The following is a 23699-nucleotide window of genomic DNA, read 5'->3' as shown; positions in this document are numbered from 1 at the left end:
ATTAATACCTTTCCTAAATTGAGGATTATAATTCCTCATACTGTAGTCCAAGTGCAGTTGAACTGAGCCACAATACATTGGAAATAATGCTTCGTTCTCGTGCCCTGAAATCCTTCTGCAGCTTTCACAACAGACTTCTACAACTGCTGCTAGACTTCAATGACTTATCAAACACTTCTCCAAGATGCAATTCTAAAAATCTGCACATCAGACTTTCTACGTCAAACCTTCGACAAATAATCTCCACACATTTCCCTCCTGACAAGTATGATAAAGTCAAATCGTTGCTATTTATTAAATCATGAGGGACATGGATAGGTTGACTCGTCAAGGTGTTTTCCTGCTGGTGAGGAAGTCAAAATTTAGAAAACATCGTTTTAAAATTAGTGGGTAAGGATTTAAAAGGGACGTCAGGGGCAACTTTTTCAGTCGTGTCCAGAATGAGCTGTCAGAGAAATTGTTGGAGACTGGTACAACTGTAATATTTAATACCATCTGGATGGATATAGGAGTAACAAGGTTTAGAGGGATGTGGGCCAAATGTCGGCAAATGGGGCCTATTAATTTAGGATAACTGTCCACAATGGTCAAGTTGGAAAGAAGGGCCACTTTCCGTGTTGTATTGTTCAAGGACTTGATGACTCTAGAACAACCGCAATAACCTTGCAAATAATTCCGTCAAGACGATTTCAAGTTCCAAATCTTCGGTCAATCTTCCTCACATGTGCTCACAAGTTCATTCCCTGATGTCAGAACTTACGGATTAGTTGCTGGATCCATTCCTGTAAATTGGTTCTGCATTCTCTCTAATTCCGATTGTTTTTACGAATGAGTGTTTATGGACTTAGCATCAATATTTCTAATACCATATTTTGATGAATATTAAAAAACAACTTTGGCACCAGATGGTGAGCAATTGAGTCAAAGTCGATCGGACGCAGTGAAACAATGATCCTCTCTTCATGTGGTGGACATCCGTGACTCTAAAATTCGATGAAGAATCATTCACACAACTTCAGCTGTGTCAGAACCTAGTTTGCGGTGAAAGCCTGTCAATCTTCTAAGGTAACGTTCGTCTGGGTCTCTGCAAATGATTCGGCGAAATCTTCGGGTCTTGACAATTTGTTCTTCAAACAAATTGCGTATTTCATGAATTCAGTTCTTTTACTATGAAAATTGACACCTTCTCTGTATCTGTGATGGCCGAGAGGTTAAGGCGTTGAATTCGAAATCCAATGGGGTCTCTCTGCACACGTTCGAATCCTGTTCACAGCGCTGAATCCCTTAAAAGTCGTTAATCGCTTGGTGGAATTTGGAATTTCGTGGAGCTTGAGCTTTGCATTCAATCGAAAGTGAATTTTCAACTGTGAAGAATCCGAAGTCATTTCAAGACGTATGATTGAATAAATTATATGTCGAGACACCAAATGCCACCAACTTCCAACACGAATCAGTTTCAAAACATTTGTTGAACTATCGTGAAATTTGGATGTTCGGGAGTGGGGAGTGGCGAGTGGCGAGTGGCGAGTGGCGAGTGGCGAGTGGGGGGGGGGTGGAGTTAAGCAAAACAAGAAGCAATGCAATGCATTTACCTGCAGGTGATGAATTTTTTTTTAGGATCAGTTGAAAGTCAAGCTGAGAAAGTTCAACCTAATTTACAACTGACTCTCAAGGCCTATAATCTATTTTATCAGCAGTCAATGAATTCGAAAAAGCAACTCCATGTGTGGAAAGGAACTCGACTGATCCAGGTTCCTGGCTTGAGGTGTGATAAGGCAAAGCGATATCAGCGGAGTAGAATTTTCTGGAAATATTAGAAATGGAATGTTAACGGTCTTCTGCTGTCCACATTCGTAAGAGACTGTGCAATAAGAACTGAATTTGAAAATTAACGATGAAAATCAGACTTAGCACTCTGCTTGTGGTGTAGCATTGTTCAGAACTGTAGGTTGTTGTTGAGGCTAAAATTGACCAAAATAATCGATGGGGATCTTATCCACGGCCTTCGTTGGAGCAGTTGCTGTGGAGAGCTCAGCTTGAAGAACCAAATGCCAATTATTCATCTTGGCCGTCTGAATTGCTTAGTTAAACATACTCACAGTTTAATGTAAAAACCTTTGCTATCAGAGCTAGATGTTTTCATGTCAGCATGTTCCCATATGAGAAGACACTCCATGGAGAAGATGTGACTTAAATTTTGACTCTAACGTCAGAGATGTTGACACATTTCTGCACCAAAACAGCACTACCATTGGTATCAAATCAAACTGAACAAATTTCCTTTCTGCAATCTCTGCCAATGGACCGTTCAGGCCCGGTGTAGGAATAGGGCGTGGTGACATCTGTTCGGATGTGGATCACTTCATTCTTGCTCACGAACCATAAACCCTAATTCATTTTGAATTTCTTTGCCATCAGCATGAAAAGTGGTACATAATGCACAGGTTTGCTTCTCAAAAGAAAGAGCGAAATCTTATTCAATGCAGACGCAAATTCAAGTTGTCCCTGATCGACCAGAAGACAGATATCGCGAAACAAAATGAATACAGAAAACAATCAATGTTTTCTGGGAGTCAAAAAGATATACTGGAACAACGAAAACATATATTTGGAACTAAAGTCACATACCACTTCCAGACTAAATGTTCTTGAACCGTTATCTTAATTTGACCTTCATGTCCACCTTTGCTGCAAAAATTATCTTAACAACTCAGTACTTTGTGTTCTTTGATATTGTCTTCTTCATGTTTCTCTTGATTTTGAAACTAAAACCGAGCAATAGCAAGGCACCATATTTCACTTGCAAAGATCAGAAGAAGATCAATTTATTAGAGAACAGAAATAAAGCTACGTCTGTCTTCCGAGAGAAATCACAGTTACCATTTCGACTCCAAAAAGTCTTCTTCAGAAGTCTGCGCAATGAACTCGAAATAGTAGACTGAAAATGAAAAAAAGAAGCCATAATGCCGCGAATACACCACCCGCAAGCGCATCAAGTCATACTTGAATATGTTGTATTACTACTCTCAACATCAGTGGAGAACGGAACAAAGCTCATTCTGCAGTTTTCAAACCTGTTATGACGTCGTTTGTAAAGTCAGAAATATGATTAGGTAAAAAGCGGGATGAAAGCGTGATATCAGAAGTCTGAAAAAAGCAAGTGCGTGCTTTGCTTTGAAGAAGGTTGGCAGTGATGAAAATGGAAATTAGCTACAGTGAGGGGGGCTTAATTAATACTTAGAATCGTTGCAACACACAGGGACGCAATTCTTTTTGCTGGGTTTCTGTTCTGCCATTTTATAATCACGACTGCTGTCGGGTTTGGTTTCCATTCCAGGTTTAGGTGACTGCCTGATGGAAGTTTGCACATTCGCCCAATTTCTGTGTGGTAGCTCTGGTTTTCTGCCACATTCGAAACATTTGCAGGTTATTTGGATTCGCCATTGAACGCACACGGTTACAGAGACAGTGATGTAGGGCGTGTCTGGATAGGACGTACTTCAGAGAATTTTTGTGAACTTAAATAGACAGAGTGGGGTTACTCTGCTGTTTCCAGGGTGAGCTACATGGACAGAGAGGGGTCAGGGTATTCTTCACTGAGGGAGAGACATTGACAGAGTTGGATTAGTTGCTCTTACCTGTGTCAGTCACGCAGATACAGTAGGGTCAGTCTGCCCTTCCCTGGGCGAATTTCTTTCACAGAGTGGTGACAGTCTGCTCTTCCCTGCCTGAGTAAAACAGAAAGAGCGGGATCAGTATTCTCTTCCCTCGATAATTTATGTTGACAGTCTGGCTTCCGTCTGCTCTTCTCTGGCGAGTTACATTGGTAGAGTGGGGTTTGTGTTCATTCATTGGGTGACAGAATGGGATCAGTCTGCTCTTCCCTGAATGAATTATATTTATAGAGTGGGGTCAGACTGCGGTTCAGTGAATGACTTAAATTGACTGTGTGGGATCAGTCTGCTGAGTTACACTGAGAGTATGGGGTCAGTCTGCCCATCCTTCGGTGAGTAACACTGACTGAGTGGCGTCAGTTTGCTCTTCCCTCAGTAAGTGACATTGACAGAGTGGCATCAGTCTATTCTTTCCTGTGCGAGTTACATTGACAGAGTGGCGTCAGTCTGCTTTTCACGGAGTGAGCTATTTGGACAGTGTGGGATCAGTCTGCTCTTTCCTGGGTGAGTTGCATTGACAGAATGCGGTCAGTCTGCAATTTCCTAGTTGTGCTAAAGTGATCACGTGAGGTCAGAGTGCTCTTCCCTGGTTGAGTCACGTTGACAGATTGGGCTTCATCTGCTCTTCCCTGGGAGAGTCATATTGACAGAATGGGGTCAGTCTGCTCCTTTCTGAGTGAGTAATATCACAGAGTGCAATCAGTCAGTTCTTCCCTTGGTGATCTACGTTAAGAGAGTAGTGTCAGTCTGCTCCTCCACGGGCGTGTTACTTTCTCAGAATCGTGAGAGTCTGCTCTTCTCTGTCTGAGTTTAACAGGAAGTATGGTTTCATTACTGTCTTCGCTGGATGATTCACATAGGCAGGATGGAATAAGTCTTCTCTTCTTTGAGTGAGTCACTTTGACAGAGTTGGGTCAGGCTCGTCTCCCTGCTTGTGTTTCATTGACAGAAGCAGATCAGCCTGCTCTTTCCCTGATGAGTGACGGAGACAGAATGGGTACAGCCTGCTCTTCTCTGAGTGGTGTCAGTCTGCCATTTGCTGGGTGAGTTACATATAAAGTGCTGGATCAGTCTGCTCTTCCCTGGATGACTAACATTGAGAGAGTGGCGTCAGTCTACTCTTCCCTGGGTGAGTTACATTAACAGAGTGCGATCAGGCCATAATTTCCTCGTTGAGATACAATGATCGTGTGATATCAGACTTCTGTCCCCTGGTTGAGTTACATTGACAGAGTGGGGTCCATCTGCTCTGCCCTGGGTGAGTTACGTTTGCAGTTTGGGGTCGGTCTGCTCTCCGCAATCCAGGAACTCCATCTCTAGCGGTTTCTTGTCAGTACCTCCATACTAAGGATTTGAGGAGTTAACAATAGTAACTCGTCCCCTACATCTTTGGCATAATTAGGGATGGGCAGTGAATCTTATCTCATTGAAAGACAACTGTGTCCCAGAAATGCATTTCTAATAATTGCATGTTCTAATTCGACACTGCAAGTGGTCGGGGAATAACTTGAGGAGATGTGCAAGGTAGAATAATTAAAGTCATTTGCACTGGTGCCTAGGAGACATAACACAAGATGTGAGTGTGGAGCTGATGGTGCAAGGCTCAGTGTCAGTGCTATTGGTTCAGCATTTATTGCTCACTGTTCGCAATGACTCACACACCACTGCTGTCAATTCACAACAATGAGCCTGTTCATCTTGATTTGAAAATCCCTCCGTGTGTATTAACGTGGTTAATGGGATGTGAGAGGAGAGGAGATGAAAATATCTGTTGGATGCCAATGCAAGAGGATACTCTCTTTTTTTGTGCCTTTTTAGTGGACATGCTCAGCATTGAAACGTCTGTTTTTGCACAAGCAGAGTCTGATTGCCATTCATACTGAGCAACATTAATACAGAAAACGCGTTTTCGAATTCCTGTGATCAAGTGGTTCAGGCATTGCATATATGGACGAGAAATCTGGCTTTTAACGTGGCGCCATTGCTTAGCTGGTGAAAGCAGCTCCCATCACACTGGTGCCTGCTCATTGTATTGAAAGCTCGTTATTTCTCAGAAGTACTGTGTTGCTGATCGAGAAACGCAGTGTCCTATTTAAATTGCTGTACATTCTGATTTCACGTTCCGGCTTCATTTTCCTGGTTTAAATCCAGTCGTGTAGGTTGCTCTTTTTAACTACGATTTTAACCTGGAGATTCTTCCCGCAGTTCCACAAGCACTTCTGCTTCTCATCCTCTTATTCTCATTCCTTCATTCCCAGTTTTGTGGTAATTAAGTAGTGAGGCAGGAGACACTGCAGCATTCCCGGGAAATGTTGTGGTAATGGCACTAACACCACGACATGATCACCCTCATTCTCTGCTGTCTCCATTCATTCGTTGTACACCAACAGTAAATTCATCGTTGTTCTTCTTCAGCTATCATGTAATTACTTTCTTTTTCTGTTGGATAAGGAATTCAACTTTAACTTCGAAAGGGTCTTTAGATTTTGAGGAAGAAATGTCTCCTTGCCTCAGGTCGAAGTGACAGACGCATTATCCCGAGAATGTGAGACTACTTCGATCGACTCCAGCCAGGCGTCAGAAAGCTTCTCAGCAGTTCGAAAATCAAACTGTCTCTGAATGTCAGGCTTTTCAAGAGCAGAAATGGGAAATGAGGGATATGGACGGCCAGAGAGTCGGAGAATGTGAAAAAGGCCCAGGAGGATACAGAGACAAATATAGAAGCAGACACTGAAAGAAACAATTCTCCATTCAGCTTGACTGCTAAATAACGGAAACTAAAAGGAAATGTAGCCATTAAAACATAGCCTTCCACCAGCTCAGGAAAATGAACGTAGCATGACAGCTGATTAAGTCCTTTTAAGATTGTAAATTCGATGTTTGTAAGCTCAAGAGTGATTTTGATAAATATCCTGATTCGACAGGTAAGATTATCATTTTCCCAACAGTATAATCCAGAAATCTATAACTAACCTGTTTCCTGTCCATCTTAAGAAAAAAAACCCTGTTTCTCTCCACAGATGTTGCCAGTTGTAGCGCGTTTCTCTCTCAATTCTCGTTTTGAGTTCTTATTTCCAAATCTTTTTGATTTTTGATAACCTGGCACGAAACCAAGCATTACCAGGTTCGGACCAGTGGTAAGAAATACTGGTACCACGATATATTTGCACAATAAAAATGCATTCCCTGTCCGAGAATAGAACCAACACTATTGCGGTTAGAGTTCCAAATCCTAACTACGAGATTACACGGAATGAAGGCAGATGCTGTTGCACATATTGTCAATGAAATGGATTTTCCATTTCATTTCTGATCAGTTCCACTGCAGATTGGTTTTTACTCGTCTCCAAGTTTTGCAGAATGGAAAATCCAATTTGGCCCATGGTGCAGTCTGGTTTAAAGACATTCATCTATTCTATTCCCAGTTTCCAGCTTTGGTCCATAACCTTATGTGTTCTGATGTTTCCAGTGCAAATGGCAGTGAGGTTCTCGCTTTGATCTTAGATGAAACAACAATGGGATTGAAGTTTGACATACTCACACTGTGTTATTACCCACGTCGTGTCTCCAACAAAAAGAGACACACAGACACATTCCCCGAGAATCGCAATAACGTCATATTCCCAGGCGCCAACCTAAGCCCTAAGTTCATCTGTCTATACTCCATGCATTGAAGTAGATACATTTCAGGCCACCAGTTCTTTTGATTCATCTGCTCTCTGCCTACTCTTCTCACTATTAATGCTATCTTCCAGATTCTTAGCGTTTCCATTTTCCACCTCACTGCTGACCTGTTTAATCTTGTGGTTCCCAGGCCCCTGCCACATTTGTATAAAACCTCCCCAACAGCAGTAGCAAAAACTCCCGAAAGGACATATGATCCCGTCTGGTTCAGATGTAGATCGTCAATTTTCTTATAGTCCCACATTCCCCAGAACTGGTCACAAAATCCAACAAATCTGAAACGCGCCCTGCAGCATCTTTCCTCAACTCATGTGTTCACCGTGCCTTTTTTTTATTCATTTCTACGCTGGCGGTCACATGGCACCGGCAGTAATCCCGAGATTACTACCTATGAGGTCCTCCTCTTTAATTTCTCTCCGAGCTCCCTGAATTCTCCCTGCAGGTCCTCATCTCGTTTTTTTTTTCGTTGGTGACCAAGACAACTGGCTGTTCACGATCCCCTTTTCGAATGCTCTTCAGCCGATGGGCGACATCCCTGGCCTGAGCACCTGGGAGGCAACATAACTCTCCAGAATTGCTGATACTCCACAGTGAGTCCCCCCGCAGCTCCAGAGTGGCCACGCGGTCAAACAAGTGCTGCAGCTGGACACACTTCTTGCAAGTGTAAGTTTAGAAAACCTTTACAAGGATTTGCAAGGTTTGCCGTGCTTGGACATGAGAACGAAACTGAATAGGCTTCGTCAGATTCCCAGGAGCTTCAAGGCTTAGATATGGCCTCACAGAAGCTTATAAAATCATGAGGAAGGCAGACAGAGTAAATAGTTAGGGAGGACGTCTTCACAAGACACGCGAGTTCAAATCTACATAGCAAACGTTTAATATGAGAGAGGAAATATTTAAAAGGGATGTGAGGGACACATGTTTTTCACACATAACTTTTGTGTGTGTGGAATGAATTGCCACATTTAGAGGCAGAGTCTGGTGCACTCACAACATTTCAAAGGCATCTGAATGGGAGTATAGACAGGAAGACCTCGGAGAGAGAAGGCACAAATATTGGCAGAAATGTATGGATTAATTTCGGTTATCTATTCAGGAAGGGCAAGTTGGATCGGGGGATTTGTTTCCATGCTCGACAAGTCTGAGATGCTCCAGCCACCGGCAACGGTTTGAATACACCATTTGGAAAAAACATATGATGTTTGTTACTCAGCCAGCGAGTTTGGCTATATAGTTTGGAGGGTGGATGAGCCCAACCGATCCAGAGATGAAGGTTTTCCGGATATTTGCTGCCAATGACCATTCTTCTTGACACTTTTCCAAGTTCGCCATCAAAGATTTTGGCTGATGAAAAATACCTCACATATCGCATTACTCATTTTGCTCTCCAGCGAATCCAAAAGCTGACAGCTCTTATCATGGAACAGAATCAAAACTGAAAAGGCAGTACCATGATCAGACACACCGAAGCTTAAGTGCTGTCTGTGAGGCACTGTGAGTAGTCTCTGACATGAACTGCTCGCACAAATAACAGCGAGGCAATTCCAAACCTACTGGAGATTTAGTGCATTGCCAAGTCCCTGAAAGTGCTCAAGTATCATAAAACAAAACACAACAATGAACTATTAAAAGTGAACATTTCCAAGTATATCTGTGATTATATTAGGCCATCAATGCGCTGGTGCCCCCATCTGATCGAGAGAGCCAATCACCTTTCTCCCTCACCAGGACAGTAATGAAGGAAATGAAAGAATAGCAACGTTTCACATCGCGATTGCCCACCTTTTCGCCACAACATAAAAAAAACGGCGAACAGATTCAATGCAGGATCTTCTTTCGAAATAACGGTGAAATAACTATGTCTATTCACTTTCGGAGGAAACGGGGAACAACGAAAGTTGTCTGGAATATGGATAACCAAAATAGACTACTTTGGTCCCAGATTCTACTGATGCACAGACTTTCATATGAAAAGGTACCTTTGGCGATTGCCCTACACCCAGAAATCTTCTGGCTGCCTTCTGTCTGCCCTGTCACATTAAACTTGTGCTGCTCTATTCAAATTTGTAGTTCTTGCCATTTGGTGGTATTGCTACTAGGGACAGCTGGTCGTGGCAACTCGTGACTGCCACACAAATTCTTTGCCAAAATTGGATAGTCCCGCAACGTGATTCGCAGTGTACGAACTTTGCAACGAGTATATGCCACGCGGCAAGTTAAAAAGCACGCTTCCATTTATTAAATTAAGTTTCTGGGAAATGACAGCCAGATTCCTCCTTACACTCGGAATTATGACAACACATAAACCAACAGCCTCTCTGAGAGACAAGTGACCAATGCCCATCTTGTGCTGGACAAACGTAGTTGACAAGATTGCACGCAGGGACTGCACAGAAAACTATAGAGGAGAAGCAGACAGACGACCATCGAGCTGCATTCATGCAGTTCAGTTACACTGTAAACCCCATGCACAGCTGTTCCTTGTAGGTACACACAGGGGACTGAATGTCTCTGACTCCGGGACTTGGATCTCGGATTATATGACCGTCTGCGGCACTGGTTACTTCCTTGTGTAAGGTAACTCCCGATGGAACATATGTAAAACACGATAGCTCATTGAGAAATACGTCCAAAATAGTACCCAAAAGACGTATTTCTGTTGTGTTGCTAGTTCTGTTCCTGACATGACCTCCAGCATTGCACTTATTGTGTGCTTCCTGATGGTTCAGTGCATGCTTCCGTGATCGCAAAGTGTGCAGTAATCTGCGGGTTTTAGCTGCAATTACGTGTGTTTGAAACCTAGGACCACCAGCCTCTATTTTATTTTCCTCTTCTCGTGAGCAATTGCAACACAGAAAACGATCAATTAATATTGGAAAATGACATACACAGCCGTGTGAAAAGCCCAGTTTCCGTGGCAATTATGCAATGGTTAGAGATTACTTTGATTCAGGAGATAAGGATGGAAAGTGTGTTTGGGTAGAGATGAGGAATATTGAGGAAAGAGCAAACCAGCCGCTGTGGCTGACAAGAACACCAACAGTAACCATAGTGTAAAAAAAAGTACAGGAAAAAATACCGCCTGTGAATGATAAAAGAAGGCAAGAATTATGGGAGACATTCATTTCCCTTCTTCCTCTCCTGTTTGAATTGTAAAGAAACTTTGAAGAAAAACAATCGAAAACTCATATATGCTCCATCGAACAACGTGCGCCATACCTTGGTCATTGATTACTGTAGATTAGAATACTTACAATGTGCAAACAGGCCCTTCGGCCCAGCAACTCCACACCGACCCGCCCGAGCCCAAATGCATTCCTCTCCTTGAACCCCGTCAATTTAGCACGGCCATTTCAACAAACCAGTACATGTTTGGACTGTGGGAGATAACCAGAGCAAGCGCACGGAGCCACGGGGAGAATGTGCAAACTCCACACATTCAGTTGCTTGAGGTGGGAATTGACCCTGACTCTGTGGCATTGGGAAACAGCAGCAGCGCTCACGATGCCGTCTTTAATTGGGAAAAATCTCAGTCATTGTGAGCATCTGGAAAGACCAGCTCCTTCGCCAGAAAAAGAAATGAATATGTCATTAACCTTTGTTTGTTTTATGTCCAAGAATACTCAGATCAATAGCTCCTTTGAATGAATAATTTTGACTCAATTTGGCTGCAAATATCTTTTCCTAACTTTGTGTTTTTCTTCTTTTACACTGGTGTCTCGCACCTTACAAATGACAGCAAAGGTATGAAAACAGATGGAAACATTTAACTCAAGTCAGCGGCAACTTTAAATCAGATCAGGGCTGATTTGGTCAATGCTCAGGGTGCGGTGTTATCTGTAGTCATGGCCGAGTGGTTAAGCAAATGCATTGCAGGAAGGTTCAAATCAAACTGACGATAACAACGGCTCGTTTTGAGCCGCTAATTTGCAGTGAAGTGGCGGCGCCAAGAAAAGGTGTCACGCATCTCGTCTAATTCTACATCCTGAGCTCGAAATGACCAGATGTCTCTCGCTGAGTTTCGGCAGTTTGGATGACGCCATGACACGTTTTCATTGGAGTGGATCATGAAATCGCGTGAAGCAGTGTTGGTGATTATCTTCGCTGCTTGTTCACCTTTTTAATTCTGATTCCGTGAAAGTCCATGGCATTACATACCGACAATCCGCCAACGTTCATCAGGACTCTGGGACAATGAAAAACACTGGAACACTCAAGACACTATCCAAATATTGACTGGGATCACTACAGTACGACTACTATAGATGGTTCAGTTTTTGTCGAATCCCGCTGACTACGTTATGAATGCTTTCCTGCTGGAACAATTCAAAGTTCAGAAAGCCTGTTTTGCAAACAAGGCCTGTAATTTGATTAGACTTGAGAAACTCGAGTTCTTCATCAGAAATGATCCGCATTTAAAACATTATGTCTGTTTCTCTTTCCAGATACACTGCTCGACACATCGGGTTTCTGCAGTTGTTATTGAACGCCCTGAGCAGAAGTGCTGCTTTTCATTAGATTCCTTTATTCCCTTGTCCTCTGTTCTCAGACTCTGGTCAGTGGCAACATTTCCTCCTGCTCGTCAGTTTGTTCATTCCCCACCGCTCCCTCTCCCATCATTACAAACAACCGCAGGAAATTGCCACTTAACCATCTTTGTTCCAAAGTGAAACTCACCAGCCTAGGAACTCTCTCCACCAAACGGGACTTCTCATCCTTGGACATTGTGCAAGCCAGAGGATTGTGAAGAGATACTGTGAAAATATTGTCAGTTGGCAGTTGGAAAAATGTTTAGGAAGCAAACCATATAATTTAGGCTCCAGCTTTGGAAATCTTGAGAAACTCTTTGGGAAATGGAATCATAGGAGATTGAAGAAGTGTAAATTGTCAGTCCGAGTAGAGGAAGGGACAGTGACTCTGATGTTCTCGGCACAGGAACTGATCTGAGACATTGAAAGAATTCTCGCTCCCGTACGTGAGGAATACAAATTTCATCTGGACTGTGGGACAATGAAAAACTCTGGAACACTCAAGACAATATCCAAATATTGACTGAAATCACTACAGTACGAGTACTATAGATGGGTCAGTTTTTGTCCAGTGTGTGCGGGAGGGCTTCCTGACACAGTATGTAGACATGCCTTCAAGGGAAGAAGCCACTTTCGATTTAGTACTGGGTAACGAGCCTGGCCAGGTTTTAGATTTGGAAGTAGGTGAGCACTGTGTAGACAGCGATCACAATTCTCTCAGGTTTACTTTCGTGATGGAAAGGGACAGGTGTACTCCACGGAGCAAGAGTTTCAGCTGGTGGAAGGGAAATCACGATGCAATGAGGTAAGATTTAGGAAGCGTAGAGTGGGGTAGGAAACTGTAGGGGGTGAACAGATTAAAAATGTGGAGCTTATTCAAGGAAAAGCTCCTGTGTGTCCTAGATAAGTATATAAAAGTCAGGCAGGGAGGAAGATATAGAACGGTTGAGCCGTGCTTTACTAAGGAAGTGGAATCCCTGGTCAAGAAGAACAAGAAGTCTTATGTTAGGACAAAACGTGAAAACGCAGTTCGAGCACTCAAGGGTTCCAACGATATCAAGAAAGACCTACAAAGAGAGCTGAGAAGAGCCAGGAGGAGACATGAGAAGTTGTTGACAGATAGGATCAGGGTTAACCCTAAGGCTTTTCATAGGTATGTCAGCACTAAAAGAATGACGAGAGTTAAATTTGGGACAATCAAGGATAATAGTGAGAAGTCGTGTGTGGAGTCAGTGGAGATAGAGGAAGCACTAAATAAATATTTTTCGACAGAGTTCGCTATACATAATGAAAATGTTGGCGAGGAAGATACAGAGATACTTGCGGCTAGACTAGAAGAGATTGAGGAGACTAGAAGAGATTGAGGTTCACATGGAAGATATATTAGAAATACTGCAGAGTGTGAAAATAGATAAGTCAGCTGGGCCGGATGGGATCTATCTGATGTTGTTCAGCAAATGCACTGCAGGAAGGTACAAATCAAGCTGATGCTAACAACGGCTCGTTTTGAGCCGCTAATTTGCAGTGAAGTGGCGGCGCCAATAAAAGGTGTCACGCAGCTCGTCTAATTCCACATCCTGAGCTCGAAATGACCAGATGTCTCTCGCTGAGTTTCGGCAGGGTCTTGCTTAGACGACACCATGACACGTTTTCACTGGATTGGATCATGAAATCGCGTCGGGACTGTGAATAAAACGATGGAAACTTCCAGTAGAGAAGGAGGCGACCCTGAAGCAGGCAGCTGAGGACAAATGTTTCTCCTTTGCCAGTAAAAGGCACTGCTTCACAAATTGGAAACTTCGAAGTGAAGCAGTGTTGGTGATTATCTTCGCTGCTTGTTCACCTTTTGAATTCTGATTCCGTGAAAGTCCATGGCATTACATATCGACATTCTGCCAGTGGGGAGCGTGTCTGTTGGGCCAGTGGCATAATGGATAACGCGTCTGACTTTGGTATCTGAAGGTTGTAGTTTCGCGTCCTACCTGGCTCAAAGGGATGTCTCACTTTAACCGTGCCCCACGTTGACGCTCCCGTGTGAAGACCTGCCGGGTCGTTGCTTCTGCGATTGTCCATTTCAAATTCCCGCTCACCACAACGGAGACCTCTGTCGCTTTGGGGGTATCTTTCTGTGTGCCTCAAAAGAGTTACAAGTCGTTGTGGAAGTGTCATACATCTGTGCCATTTAAGAACACAGGATAAAGGCATTGACATTTGCCCTGGGAACATTAGAACACACGAGACTTTGGGCCAAAGTTGGAAACTGCGACTGGAATAGATGGCTCTCTGATTAGCCGCAATGCACACAGGCGGAATGGCCTTTTCCCACTTTGTAAATCTACGAAGACAAGTTGAAAATAATCTGCAACGAAAATGTTCATAAAGGGTGTTTTATTTACACCAGGTACGATAGTATCTATCGCCTTGTCTTGTTATTTACTTGTGAGGATTCGATACTCTCAGCACCGTGGCCCGGATCGTATTCCCGCTCATGGAATGGTTGTATTGTTCAGCTAACATATCGGTGTACCAGTACTTCTGCCGATTTTCCGATGCTAGCAGGTCATTGGTTTGGTCCAAAACATTATGAATGTTAACAGAATACGAATAGCTGCAGTTGCTGGAAATCTGAGCCAAAAACGAAAATTGTTTGCGGAAGGCAGAAAGACTGGCAACAGAAACATCGACTTTCCTGCTCCTCGGATGCTGCTGTGCTTTTCCAGCATTTTCTGATCTAAAATCAGGTTTCAAGCATCTGCAGTCCTCACTTTTGCCGAGTTCCTTCAGTGTCGCTGGTTCCCAATTCAAGAACTCCATCTCTAGCGGTTTCATGTCTGTACCTCCATGCTGTGGAGTTGAAGAGTGAAGAAAAGTAACTCAGCCCCTCCATCTCTGGGGTAATTAGGGGCTGAAAGTGAATCGTATCACATTGAAGTATATCTACAAGCGACTTAATCTCTGTCTTTTATTGGGAACCATCTCTTTCATTGTAACCATCAGGAAAGACCATTTCGTTCGCTAAAAAAAATGAATATGTCACTAACCTTTGTTTGTTTCATGCCCAAGAATAATCAGATCAATAGCTCCCTTGATTACCTCTGCTAGTCATGTTCGCAAAGAGATCTAGCAAATTGCCAAGTGTGATTTTCCTTTCAATAAATAATTTTTACTCAATTTTGCTGCAAATATCTTTTCCTAACTTTGTGCTTTTCTTCTTTTACATTGGTGTCTCGCACCTTACAAATGACAGCAAAGGTATGAAAGGAGATGGAAACATTTAACTCATCAAGTCAGCGGCAGCTTTCAATGAGATCACAGCTGATTTGGTCAGTGCTCAGGGCCTGGTGCTGTCTGTAGTCATGGCCGAGTGGTTAAGGCGATGGATTAGAAGTCTTTTGGGGTTTCCCCACGTAGGTTCGGGTCCTGCTGACGTACGTTATGAATGCTTTCCTGCTGGAACAATTTCTACTCAAAGTTCAGAAAGCTTATTTTGCAAACCAGGCCGGTAATTTGATTAGACTTGGGAAACTCGAGTTCTTCATCAGAAATGTTCCATGTTTAAAGCATTATCTCTAAGAATGACGAGAGTTAAATTTGGGACAATCAAGGATAAAAGTGGGAAGTTTTGTGTGGAGTCAGAGGAGATAGGGGAAGCATTAAATTAATAGTTTTCGACAGTGTTCGCTATAGAAAATGAAAATGTTGGCGAGGAAGATACAGAGATACTTGCGTCTAGTGTAGTAGAGATTGAGGTTCACAAGGATTAGGTATAGAAATACTGAAGATTGTGAAAACAGACAAGTCCCCTGGGCCGGATGGGATCTGTCCTAGGATCCTTCTGGGAAGCAAGGGAAGAGATTGATGAGCCTTTGGAATTGATCGTCAAATCATCGTTGTCTACAGGAATAGAGCCCGTGAAATGGAGCATAGCATATGTTGTTCTCTTGTGCAAAATGTTTCGTAGAGACAACCCTGGTAATTACAGACCAGTGAGTCTCACAGCAGTTGTTGGTAACGTGTTGGAAAGGTTATTATAGATAGGATTTATGACCATCTCGTAAAGAATAATCTGATCGGGTACAGTGAGCACAGTTTTGTGATGGTTAGGCCTTGCCGAACGAATGTTGTTGACTTTTTCGACCAAGTGACCAAACAGGTAGATGACAGTAACCCGGTTGATGTGGTGTATATGGGTTTCAGCAAGTTGTTCGATAAGTTTCTCCACAATAGGCTATTATACAAAATGCGGAGGAATGGAATTGTGGGAGAGATTCCAGCTTTGATCAGTAATTGGCTTGCCAATAGAAAACAGTGTTGTAGTTGATGGAACATGTTCTTCTTGGTGTCCAGGTCCTGGCGCCGTACCACAAGGGTTGGTGTTAGGTCCACTGCTGTTACATGAGATCTAACCTTGCTAATCAGTCTCCCATGGGGAACATTATTGAACGCCTTACTGAAGTCCATATAGATCACATTTATTGCTCTACCCTCATCAAGCTTCTTTGTTACTTCTTCAAAAAACTCAATCAAGTTTGAGAGACATGATTTACCACGCACAAAGCCATGTTAACAATCCCGAATCAGTCCTTGCCTTTCCAAATAAATGTACATTCTGTTCCTCAGGATTCCCTCCAACAATTGGAGTATTCTTGGCAGATGCAGTTTCATGTAGGGAATGAGAGGTCATACACTTTGTTGGGAAGAATCAAAAGACACACTAGTGTTAAAATCGACAGAAACGCAAAAGAAGTGCGGTGCAGAGGAGCCTCAGTGTTCTTATACATGAAACGAACAAAGCTTAATCACATATTTATTTCTTGCTGGCAAAACAAAGCCTTTTCTGATGCTCACAATTAAAGAGATGGTTTCCAAGAAAATAGGAAAATTAAGTCACCAGTAGAGTAATCGATTACCAAGATATCCCTCGTGATGTTATATGGGACATGTGGGATTTTTTTTTTGATTTTGGTTCTCCAAACGTTTTTACAATGGAACCGAGAGTTTTAGATGGGAAGTTAAGATCACGCACGACTATTGCCATTTTTGTCACTCACACGCATTTTTTTCCCCTTGTGCGATTTATTTTGCTTTGTGGTTACTGCGAGTGGGCTTGTAAACTACACATGCTTGTGAGTCCATTCCTCACTGTTCCTCAACTACAGCCAAACAGACTTTACATCCTTATTTACTGAATCAAGGTAATCTCTAACCATTGCATAAATGTCATTAAAACTTCGGTATTTCACTTCGGTATATCATCTTTCAATATCAATTGATCCTTTACTGTATTGCAGTTGTGCATAAGAAGAGAAAAATAGAATAGAGAATGGTGGACCTAAGCTTCATACACCCGTTATTGAAGCGAAAATGCAGATTTCTGCCTATAAAACCATCGTGGAACCATGTGCCGTACCCTCAGGAAACACAGAATAAGTGCAGTGCCACAGGGCATGTCAGGGACAGCACCAGAAGGACAACAGAAATGCTGCTCTAAGCTCCTATTTTGGATGTATTTCTTAATGAGCAATAGAGTGTGACATGTGTTCCATCAGGAGTGACCTCACACAAGGAAGTAACCAGTGCTGCAGATTGTCATATCATCCGGATTCCAAGCCCTGGAATCAGAGACATTCAATATTCTGTGCATAACTGCAAGGAACAGCTGTCCGAGGCGTTTTTACAGTCCAGATGAAATTATGAATGCAGCTCTCTAGTTGTCAGCCTCTTTCTCCTATGTCGTGTTTCGTGCAGTCCCTGCGTGGAATCTCGTCAACCACCTTTGAACTGCACATGATGGGGTATTGGGCCTTGTTTTCTCGTGAGTTGTTGTCTGAGTGAGGCCCTCGGTTTCTGTGCTGTCATATGTCCGAATGTTCGGAAGAATCTGGATATCGTTTTCCAGAATTTGTTTTTAACACAGGGAAGCATGATTTAAAAATTACCTCATAGCAAATCCACGTTGCGAACTTTGTGTGCCATGCATTTGCGAATGAAGGTGGGTGGATATTGGTTCTTGGCAAAGAATTTGTGTGGGCGTCAGTCCAGCCGTCCCTAGGAGCAATACGTACAAACGGCAAGGGCCACACATTCGACTACAATAGCACAACAATAATAGGACAGGGCAAGCACAAGACAGCCAGACAATTCATGGAAGCAGGGCATTCATCCACGGATTCCATCCGTTGGACCCAATCTGAAAGTCCAACAAACGGAAGCGGCGGGAATGAAACCAAATGAATTCGTACCAAAACATGAGAGCAGCGCTTCACAGGAACCTCTGCAGCGCTGAGAATGTCACCCAGAAAAGAAGGAAAAGTCTGCAAACCATCTTCCTAGCGTCACCGAACTTTTCAACAAGAACTCCAGAAGCATCCAAACTTCACATCTTTCTGCTCCAAAACACTCCGCTTTTCCACAACAGAGAATTGCACACTCAACTACCGCGTGTAAGATGAGAATTGCAGCCCCTACACGACCAAGGGCGGCAGTAAGAGCGAGGGGTAACAGCTGCCACTGTCATTCCACAGCTACAAACGCTCTCTTTGAAAGGTACATTATCGTATGAATGTCGGGGCAGCAGTAGAATATGGGAATCAAACAGCCTGCGCTGTATATTCATATACTGGACAATGTGAGTTGTGCACAGTTTTCCCTAAAAGTGAGTGCTCGTCGTTATTTCACCGCTGTTGTGAAGTCAGATCCTGCACTGTATCTGCTCACTCGTTTTTTGTTGTTGTGGCTAAAAGCTGGGCAATTGCAACGTGAAACTTCGTTATATTTCTCTCATTTCCTTCATTACTGTCCTGGTGAGGGAGGCTGGAGATTGGCTCGCTCTATCAGATGGAGGCACCAGCGCATTGTTGACCTAATTTAATCGAGAATATAATTGGTAATATTCACTTTGCATGGTACATTTTTCTGTTTTGTTTAATGTTACTTGAGCACTTTCTGTTACTTGGCAATGCACTAAATCTCCAGAATGTCGGGAAGCTCAGTTTGGAATTGCTTCCGTGTTATTTGTGTGAGCAGTTCTTGACATACACGTCTCGCACTGCCCCACAGACGGAAGTAATTAGTTTGTGTGTCTGATAATGAGTTTTGCACCTGGTCCACGTTAAGAGCTGTCAGTTTTTGGATTCACTGGAGTGTTAAGGGGATAACACGATTTGTGAGTTTTTTTTTAGTCAACGAAATTATTTGATGGAGAATTTGGGAATGTATCAAGGAGAATGGTCATTGTCTGTAAATGTCTGGAAAACATTCCTCTCTGTGTCATTTCAAAACATTACGCCTCAAGAAAAAAATAAGATTCAAACACGCTGACTTAGTAACAAACAGCATGCGTTTTTGCAAGTGGTCTATTCAAACTGTTGTCAGGTACTCGAGTGTCACAGAATTGCCGTGCACGGAAGCAAACCTTCCTATCCAACTTGCACCTGTTGAACAGATGACAGTAACTAATCTAAATATATTTGCCAATATTTGTCCCTTATCTCTCCGAACAATTCCTGCCTGCATACCCATTTAGATGCCTTTGAAGTGTTGTGAGTAAACCAAACTCTGCCACTAAATGTGGCAATTTATTCCACACGCACAAAAATGTCTGTATTAAAAACAAGTGTCGCTCACGTCCCTTTCAAATTGTACTGCTCTCACATTAAACCTATGCTATCTCTCTGTAAACTCATGTAACTTCTGAAAAAGTGTAGATTGACTATGTTCTTTGCTCGTCTACCTCATGATTTTGTAAACTTTTCCAAGGACATCCCTCAGGCCTGAAGCTCCGGGGAAAGCTGTCGAAGAATATTCAGCTTCTCAATAATGTCCACACCGTATAAACCTTTCAAATTATGCTAAGGTATTCATAGAAAGTGCCAGGGGATATTGCCTGAAGTGAAGCGATGCTGACACATTAGTCTTGACAGGTTTGGCGCTTAGTTATCGTCAGGGGGCGTCTCCGAGTGGTTTAATGTGGGTAAAAGCAATGAATGCAGATGCTGGAGACCAGATTCAGGATTAGTGATGCTGAAGAGCGCAGCAGTACAGGCAGCATCCGAGGAGCAGTAAAATCGACGTTTCGGGCGAAACCCTGTATTCCTGATGAAGGGCTTTTGCCAGAAACGTGGATTTTACTGCTCCTTGGATGCTGCCTGAACTGCTGTGCTCTTCCAGCACCACTAATACAGAGAGGTTTAATGTGCTGGGTTTAGGATCCAGTCTCTATTGCGTTGTGGGCTTGAACCAAACCTTGCAATAGAACCACTGCAGGCAGCTTTTTATGACAGAACTACACAGGTCCTGATATTGCTTTGTGGGTGTGTTTGTTACTCCTCGGGTCTCTCACCCTCTCTGGGATAAACACGGGAACATGAGCAACTGATTCTTAAAATAATGAGAACTACTGCTGTCCACATCCTCTCGATCACTGTGCGTTTGGATGGGTACACGCACAATTTTGCTGCCAATTGCTATGTCTCAAATGGTCAGAGCATTTTGCTGAAATGTTGGTTGTCCTAGCCCAAAAAGAGCACGGAGCCTCAAATATTTCACATCAAGTATTGAGATCGAACATGTACTGACAATACAACCGCGACAACTCATCCATGATTGACCCTGAGTCCGCAATGAGTGAGACAGTCACGTGCAGCAAAATGAGACCCCACTCTCTACAAGCCCCTGCCGCCAACAGAAAGGGGTTACTGCAGTTTCAATCAGCGGCTTCCTGCCCAGCCCTGGGACACAGCTCTTGGAAACTCCTTCCTCAGGAACGGCTGTTACCGGGTGAAAGGGTAAAAAATTCTAATTCAAATTGGAAATACCTTCAGAAGATTGTTCCTGTTTTTAAAACATTTTATAATCAGAATTCCTTTCTCGAATATTAGAAGTGGTAAACTTTGTAGGCAGGTAGAACAAAGAAAGTGTTGATTGTGAGGACTCTGTCTCTTCAGCAGATGGGATTCCCTACACTCTAATCAGAAATGATTTGGTTTCCCAAGGTATTTTCCCGATTGATTTGCAGTCTTCCAGAGTGTCTGGGAATCACTTCGTTGACCTAAGTGTCAGGGTCAAAATATGAAAATATTAACAGAGAATCGAAAATCCCGGGGCAAGGCCGAAATGAATTGTAATGGTCTGAAGGAATAAATCTGAGAATTGACAGACTTTGATAATGTTATTTGCAATTGGGAGGAATGAACGAGATATTTGAAAATTGCCGTGTCAGCTGAATTAAACTCAGTATGAAATGATAAATTAACCAACACCAATTCTGTCCTGGTACGCTCAGTCGGTAGACCTTGAGACCTTTAATCTCAATGGTGTGGGGTCGAGACCCAAGCAGGGCGCTGTTGTTTGTCAATAGGTTTGCCGCTCTCCTTTAATATTGCAAGAGCGAATTCGCTCGCTGAGGCAGGTTTTGTTGACACATTATTTCCTCCGTCTTGATCATCTCTTGGTTTCTGAGTGAAAACTATCTCCACTGTACTGCAGGTGCAAGAGACAAGGTTATCAGTTCAGCTGAATATGCTATAAACGATGTCCCTTCCAAAATGCGAGGTTCCATTCCAAACGTGCCCCAACCAAAATGTCCAGAGACGTCGAATGTGAATGGCCACATGACAGTGACAGCTGCATGTCTAATGGTGCTGCAATAGAATTAACTGAATGAGAGTGCTCTGATGGAAACCGAATGGGACTCTACATGATATTTTCCCAATTCACTCGGTAAATGATGCTGTTGTGTACCCATATGTGTTTACGTAATGAACAGCTTATTGTCAGTAACAGGGGTGGGGGTGATGCAGGATAGTGAGGTTTCCGTGTGGGTCAGAAGTGATTTGTTCGAATAGGGAATTCAAACGTCCACAGAGCAGACATAGCTGATTGGTCCAGGATCAGACTTTTCCCTTCTGTTTCAGTAACAACAAAAGAAATTGCGGGAAAATCTCAGCAGGTCTGGTAGAATCTTGGAATGGAAAACCGAGTTAAGTCTTCAAGACCAGTGACACTTATTACTCCACGTCCATCTCCGTCTACCTTTTTATTGAATATCTCTTGACTCTCAACTTTATACTCAGTTTCTCTTTTTTACACCATCTCCAAACATTCTCCCAGTCTCAAAATTTAATAGCAGAACTGTTCCATCTCTCACCTCGCCGGGTTATGAGAGGAGGACTTCGAAATGCACGATTAACTCTGTTTCTATTTCCTTAGATTCTGGATGGTCAGAGACCAGAAGGCATCGGAGGAAAGTTAGAGCTTTCAGCCCATCTGGTCTGCCCGCCATTCGGTCATGACTCATATCGTTCCCAAACCAATTTTCAGCCTTCTATCTGTGACACTTAGCTCCCCTGAATTTAGGATCCAGTCTTTTTCCCAGAGTGTGAACGAAACTGTCCCAACAGTCTCCACATCTGCTGGCAGCTGTTACACCGTATCTGTGTGTGAGAGAGCTCAATTTCAGTCCCACACAGCAAACACGTCTGTTCTGAGCAATGCAATCCCCGCTGCATGACAGATCGATTGGGTATCTGTCCCCACGGTTTTTCTGCGAGGCAGTAGTTAGCTGCTTCACTACCCACGGCAAGGACCAGTGCTTCAAAATGTGGAGCCAAAGAACGATAGGCACAAGAGTTTGTACAGGTTAGGTCGAAAGGGTTATTGTCAACTTCAGTGGAGTCCCTACTTCAGAGTCTGGGTTTGAATCGCCCAGGCCTGGATAAAATTCCAAGTCAGGAAATGAAGACTTATTTCTCTTTTTGTGGCTACTCTGAATGAAAACCATTTTCTGCTTCAACAGAGAGCACAGACCCGGTTCTGCCAGAAGGAAACCAGTGATTGATTGCATCCAACTGGAATCATAGAGTCATAGAGATGTACTGCAGGGAAACAGACCCTTCGATCAAACTGACCGGAATGCTGACCGGAAATCCCAACCCAATTTGGTCCCTCTTGCCAGCACATGGCCCATATCCCTCCAAACCCTTCCTACTCATATATAATTTCAAATGCCTCTTAAATGTTGCAATTGTTCGAGCCTCCACCACATCCTCTGGCAGCCATGGCAGCACATACACCGAATAAATTGTCACTGCAAATCCCCTCGAAGGATCTCGCCTTTCTGAGCTGAAACTATCTCGCTGTTCATTCAATGTCGCTATGTCTAATTCTTTGAACTCCCTCCCTATCGACATCATGGATGTACCACTGTGTTGAGCACTTCGAGGACGAAGTAAAGTAACTTACCATCTCAATCTCTTGAGTAATTATGGTTGGGCAGTGAAGCCTATCCCAAAGAGTAACGTGCATTCTCCAGAATTTCGTTTGAAAAAACTGCAGTTTCCAAGTGGACACCCGAAAGTGGTTGGGAACAAAAGTAAAGTTTCGAAGGGAAAGTAGGATAAACTGAAAGTCAATGATGACTGAGATGAATGAGGCAGAAAGTGAGTGAGGAGCTGTTGGTACAAGGATCAATGTCAGTGCTAATGGTTTAGCCCTTACTGCCCACTGTTAACACCAACTCACACACCACTCCTGGCAAATTCACCACAATTACCCTGATCTCTTGGTATGAGTTTCCCTCTGTGCATATTCAGGCGGTAAATCGGCCCCGAGAGAATGAACGCATACTGTTTTTCCGGTCAGGTTAAAGAGGTGAAGGCATCAGTTTGAAATCAAAGCAAGAAGAGATTGCCTCTTCCTGTAAATTTTCAGTGGGCAGTCACCAGCTGTGAACTTCTTTCCTGCACAAACGGACGTTGATATAAATTCTCATCGAGCAGCTTTATTACAGAAAGGTAGTCCGACTAACTGTGAT

The sequence above is a fragment of the Chiloscyllium punctatum genome, chromosome 30 (assembly GCF_047496795.1).
Source record: "Chiloscyllium punctatum isolate Juve2018m chromosome 30, sChiPun1.3, whole genome shotgun sequence".
Lineage (NCBI taxonomy): Eukaryota > Metazoa > Chordata > Chondrichthyes > Orectolobiformes > Hemiscylliidae > Chiloscyllium > Chiloscyllium punctatum.
Note: the sequence above shows the minus strand (reverse complement) of the source record.